The sequence below is a fragment of the Rhamphochromis sp. 'chilingali' genome (assembly GCF_963969265.1).
Source record: "Rhamphochromis sp. 'chilingali' genome assembly, chromosome: 19".
Classification (NCBI taxonomy): domain Eukaryota; kingdom Metazoa; phylum Chordata; class Actinopteri; order Cichliformes; family Cichlidae; genus Rhamphochromis; species Rhamphochromis sp. 'chilingali'.
This window is the reverse complement of record NC_137946.1, coordinates 18,625,307-18,631,306: the sequence shown is the minus strand read 5'-3', so window position 1 is coordinate 18,631,306 and position 6,000 is coordinate 18,625,307. Positions and strand designations below refer to the sequence as shown.

The 6,000-nt window shown below is 39.4% G+C and overlaps 1 long non-coding RNA gene and 1 pseudogene across 2 annotated transcripts; one reads left to right on the top strand and one right to left on the bottom strand.

The window, feature by feature from the left end:
- The first annotated feature begins 249 nt into the window (after positions 1 to 249).
- Positions 250 to 891, top strand: LOC308387172. The gene is made up of 3 exons (XR_013969899.1): positions 250 to 376; positions 454 to 672; positions 754 to 891. It is a non-coding gene; the product is annotated as an uncharacterized lncRNA (long non-coding RNA).
- Positions 892 to 3,094: 2,203 nt separating this feature from the next.
- On the bottom strand, positions 3,095 to 3,821 carry LOC308386858 (olfactory receptor 1500-like; annotated as a pseudogene). The gene has a single exon. The product of its transcript is annotated as an olfactory receptor 1500-like (transcript).
- Between the last annotated feature and the right edge of the window lie 2,179 nt (positions 3,822 to 6,000).

The window sequence follows — 6,000 nt, the reverse complement described above, 5'->3', positions numbered from 1 at the left end:
TTGGTTGCCATACTTGTGCAGGCTTGCATGCCTTTGTATCTTGTATGAGCATTGTTGTTTCATGTTTGGACTGCTTTTAGGGGAGAGCTGCCTTTTGTTTTGACACCCTGTTTTCTCCTGTTTATGTGTTGTTAGGTAGGTTATGGTTATAGGTTGTATATTTTGTTTCTTTGGAGTTAGGTAAGTTTCCTTTATTTCTACATCAGGGATGTTTTGTTTGTGTCATGGTCCGGGTGAGTATGGGGTTTTTCCACTCCGCTGGGCTCCACCTTCAGGCAGAGACTCCAATCAGCTTCCACACCTGGTTCCAATCAAGTCACCAGCATATAAGACCAGCATTCACAACAGACCTCTGCCAGATCTTCTGCTAACTCATGTTAGTGCTAGGCCGCCAAGCCCTTGTGAGAACCCTTAACTACTGCTTTTCTCCTCACCGTGTTTTCTTTGTCATAGGACCCACCTGGCAGTCGCGCTTCCCAACCTAGACTACTCACATCTCCGCCTGGACGCTGGTTCTGTCATCTGGTTGCTTCCTTTCCATCATCGGACTACACCTGCCTGCCTCCCTGCCAAGTCCCTCACTCCAAGCATATTCTGGATCCTCTCTGGACACTCCTCACCCGGAACCCCCTGGACACCCCCTCCTCGCATGACACTTTAAACCTGCAACGCGTAAGCCCTAACCACCATAGTCTAATCCTTCAGCTGTGATTCACTAGACTGCCACTGACTACTTGTCTCCTCTCATTATAGTGACTGCGTACCTCCATCCAAGCCGCTGCCCCTTTTTTCCATTCCCGGATCCATCCGTGAAATCTAGCACCTAGTCATAGCACTCAGAGTTTCATGTTCACAGTTTGGCCTCACAGTTCTCAGTTCATAGCTTCCACAGTTCATAGCATTCATAGTTCATAGCATTCATAGTTTGTTTTTTTTGTTTTTTTTTTCTTCTCTTTCTTTTTCTTTTTTTTTATAAATATACCTGGAGCGGATTAGGAATCAGGTATTAGACGGTACCGATTGGCACCGTCTAATACCAGATTTTCACTGTATTTGCTCCACTCCCGCTGTCTAATGACAACTTACACATTTGGAATTAAAAACATTGTTAAACAATTAACGGACGGAACAACTTCGTTTGACTAAGATATTTTGAGTTATTTATTACTTGCCTGTATTTAGGGCTGCCACGATTAGTCGACTAGTCACGATTACGTCGACTATTAAAATTGTCGATGACTAATTTAATAGTCGACGCATCGTTTGAAGCTTTGTAAGATCACAAAAGACGCAGGAATAAGTAGTAGGATTTAAGAGTGTAATAACGGACTGAAACAGAAGATGGCAGCACTGCATGTACAAGGATACCAGCTGCCGTTAAACCCCGAAGAAGAAGTAGCTCCGTCTCAGAATTCATAGCGCAGCCCAGCTCAGTTGTCAACAATGGTGGCCGCTAGTTAGTTTTTATATTACTCATATTATTCTTTCTGGGTCACAAAATAAACGTTTAACATATTTTCAGGTGAGAATGTAGCTGTGTAAACTTCAAATATCTGAGGCGACCGACACATCATCTTCAAACCCCCGCGATCTTTCGCTACTCGGGTTAAACATGATATATAAGTCACTTTGATAACTTAAAAATGTTATTGTTTGGCTTTTTCAGTGTTTTATTTGTTCATGAGTAAATCGGTTTGGCTGAGATTAAAGTTATTAGATTAGATTCAATTAAATTTAACTTTATTAATCCCTCGGGTGGGTTCCTCCGGGGCTTTCACACAGCTGAATAAACGTCAAACAGAAAATGATTAAACAGAAGTTTGAGATGGTCGAGAGTTTAAGTCAGGGCCCGGTTATATTTTAGATAGCAAGGAGCAGACAGCAGAGTTTCACTCCACCGAGGGAGCTCGTGCCGTACTACCCGGCTTTCTTTAGACCGCGAAGGCCGGGTCCTCAGGTGGAAGCAGCCTCTTAATTTGGACACCACCGCTGTTTACCGGCCGGCCAATAATAACGGTGACATTTAACGTATTTTATCCGATAGATAAACCCCGTAAAATGTATTTACCCCCCCCCGGCCCAACAGCCCTTTTGAATGTCTCCCTAGTATGGCCACAACACCTCACTCTTGGAGCACTTTTTTGCCACATGAATCGCAAACCACGTCTCAGCTGTTTGTTGAGGTAAAATACGTCCAAACATGACTCCAATTACGCTCAGCCATTGCTGAGTCAAGGGGCTGCGAGACATTTATACAGCCGTATTTCGCACATGACTGAAAGGTGGAAGAGGAAGTATTTCCTTTTAATGTAGACAATCCAAATGTTATAGTTTCTTTCCACTGTGTTAATGATAAACTACAAATTTAATCTAAATTACTAAAACATTGATATTTTAATGTGAGAATCGATATATTTTTCGTATTTTTCACATTTTTTTAGTATGTGACACGTGGTATTGTACGACTCTAAAAAAATAAATGATTATAATGGAAAGCAGCTATTACAATTTCATTTTACTATGGTCATGCAAGAGAAATTACTCTGGTATTACTTCACTTATATTTTTATTGTTGAATATTTTTTTTCAATTATATTAACTTGTAATTTCAATTCTATGGTCATTTAGATTCTATAATAGTACCATAACAGTGACACACGCAGGTACTGAAACAACAAATTCAAAGAAAAAAGAAGATTGCTGCTACTAAAACTGACTAAAGTTAAAATAATGTCTACATCTTACTCCTGAAAAATACAGAGGAGCAGAATCTCTTTGATCACAGAAAAACGAAATCTTTTACATCAGATGGCAGAGGGCACTGCAGACATTCAAGTCTAAATCCTTTTTTAATATTTTGTGGCAATTTTGGATGTAACTCGAGTTTTCAGCAACTTCTTTAATGACTCTTTGATCTCCTGTGTCTGAAGAACATAGATAATCGGGTTTAACATGGGAGGCAATACAGTGCTCATAGAAAGGCTTATGATTCTAGCATTTGGATGTATTACACTCCCAAAGATATACACAAATGTAAATGGAAGGAAATAAATTGCCACTAATGAAAGGTGACCTGTGCAGGTTTTGAAAGCTTTCACTCTTTCCCTAAATGTAGAAATTTTTGACAAAGAATAGCCAATACAGCAGTAACTTCCCACGATAAATGCCAGTGGAAACCCAAGAATTATAACTGGACTCAAACCAGCAATTGCACGATTGGGGGTAACATCATTGCAGCCAAGACGATACATAGGACCATGATCACAATAGTAGCTCTGAATAACAACAGACTTACAAAAAGAAAGTCTTGTGAGAAGGCCAGCTGCAATGAGTACAAGAATTGTGGCAAAAAGCCAGAAAAAAGTGATCAAAGATAAAATGAGCCTGTGGCTCACTCTCATTTGATAGTGCAGTGGGTACATGATAGCCATGACTCTGTCAAAGGACAATACAACCAGATTAAAACCTTGCATTGAAATGAAAGTAAAGCAGAAAAACATGAAAGTCAAGCAGTCATTGTAGGAAATATAATAATGGTTAAACAGAAAAATGTCAACAACCTTTGGAACCAAAGCAGAGCTACTTAACAGGTCTGTAAATGCAAGGTTAAAAACAGCAATATATTTAGGACTTCTCAACATGTGATCCAATGTTATTACAATCATCACTAATGTGTTTCCCACCACTGCAAGAATGTAAATAAAACACAGAAAGACAAAATAATATCTAATATTAGGTATGCCAATAAAACCACTTATTATAAAATATGCAGGTCGCACAAAGGTGATGTTGTTCACAGCAGCTGAGTTAATCAATGCCATGTAAAGAGCTTCTGTTAATCTTCTATAATTCTCTGTACTCGTTTGTGTAGGCTGCCTCTAGTTTGTGAAGGCTAGCTACAAATATAAGCAGAGCAACTTTGTGCTCTGATACTTATAGCAGTGCTCTTTTCCCTTGTGTCAGCTGTAAGCAGGCCAGTTTACTCCGCCTCCATTACAGACAATTAGACATGGAAGTAGTAATATTTTAGTTTTGTAAAAAAATTTGTGAAAAATGATTGTCGCTACATTACCGTTCAGTTTGAGGCTTACATCAGAAAATTATATGTTTATTGTTCTCACGTGGTATGGGACAGGAATATATTAACAAACAAAGGACATTTTGCCTGATAATTATTTTTATCCTCTTGTAACTTTACTGTATAAAGAGCTAAAACCTCCAAAGTTTCAGAAGTAGTTTATATATAAAAAGATCAGTATTGTTGAACTGCAAAATATCTTGGGTGCAGTTATATTTTTGCACACAAGTATAACAGAATAGCTTTAGTGTTTATTAAAATTTTACTACGAACTTATACAAAATGTAGCAAGACATTAAACAAACAATTTTATTGATTATGAATTAGACAATATCGAATTCATATCGGAATCGGCAGATATCCAAATGTATTTTTCGGACATACAAAAGTGGTATCGTGCCATCTCTAGACCTCACCCCTAGTGTAAGTCGTTCCCTTCCCCTCCAGACCAGGGATGTGATTATTAAAGATTATGAAAGGCCTGACGGGGCGGCATGGTGGCTAGCACTGTTTCCGCACAGCAAGAAGGTCCTGAGTTCAATTCCACCATCAGGCTGTGGTCTTTCTGGAGTTTGCATGTTCTCCCCGTGTTTGCGTGGGTTCTCTCTGGTTTCCTCCCACAGTTCAAAGACATGCAGTCAGTGCCATTTGAATTTAGAACTACTCGTATGCTCAAACATAGTGGTTAGTAATGGGTCAAGCTGTGGTTAGCACAGATGACCAATAACAGAACACAACTCTGGTTCAGATTGACCATGATGTTCCTCCCAAGCACTCATGCAACCCACCCAGCAACTCCAATAAGACTGGGTACTCTGAACTGTTTTTGGTGTACAGACACAAATGTCATTGAGAAGCCATTCTGACCTCAAGGTGCAGGGAAGCAACCCTCTCATCAGCTGGAGAAAACCCCAGGATACTGGCATTACAGTGGTCCCTCGCTATAGAGACGTGACTTTCGCGCATTGCATTGTGGGTACGAGTGGCAGCAAAATCAAAACACTGCATCAAGCACTAGCATTTCCAGCACTGGTAATCATTAATTCTGTGGTTTTAATCCCTACTTGCATTTTATTTGCCCCAAAAACAGTTATGCACAAAACAACGGTGAACACGGCAGGTCCGTACAAAGACAGACTTGACGAAAAGGAAAAAAAAAAGTATGAGGAAAAACAATCAAAGGAGTGAAAGGGTCAGACCCATACGAGCATACAGAGTGGAGTAAGGACGTTAGCATGCTGCCCAACTTTCATCACGCACATATTTATTATTATATGGTCCTAAGTGCGAGTGCATACACTCACAAAATGTTTAGTAACTTCAAACCCCTGCAACAAGCCCAGGTCCAGGTTACTTTGGTGATTTGGACTATTCCATTTCACAGCTGTTGTTACATTTTTTCCTTTATCTCCTGTACAGGCCAACGCAATCTATTTATCGTTTCAGGTTGTAGTATTACACAACATTTTCAGATCTAATAGAAATAAAATTAGTGTTTTGTAATTCATTCAATGTATTGTCTTTATTTATAACTGGCATTATTGTTTCATTCTATTATAGAATCTTACAAAAAAAGATGCAAAGTTGTATTCCATTATGCTTTATTAGCTGCTTCGGTGAAAAACAAATCAACAATGCAAAAATAAAAAATAACCATTGCAAAACAACATACTGGAATTCTTTGTGTTCCTTTTTATCGCTGTGTGACTATTTTTTTGTAAAAGCCTGCGTGCGCTTGTACCGCTTGCCACTCGTACCTACAATCCTTTGCGGTTTTACCCCGGAAATGACGTCACATTTTCAATCTCTATAACGCAGTTCACCCTTCGCGGCCTCGCTGTTTCGTTGATTTTTTTTGTGCATGCTTTTTTTTTTTACAGTGCATTGCGTTCTGCGTCCTGATTGGCTGCAGACCATTGTCA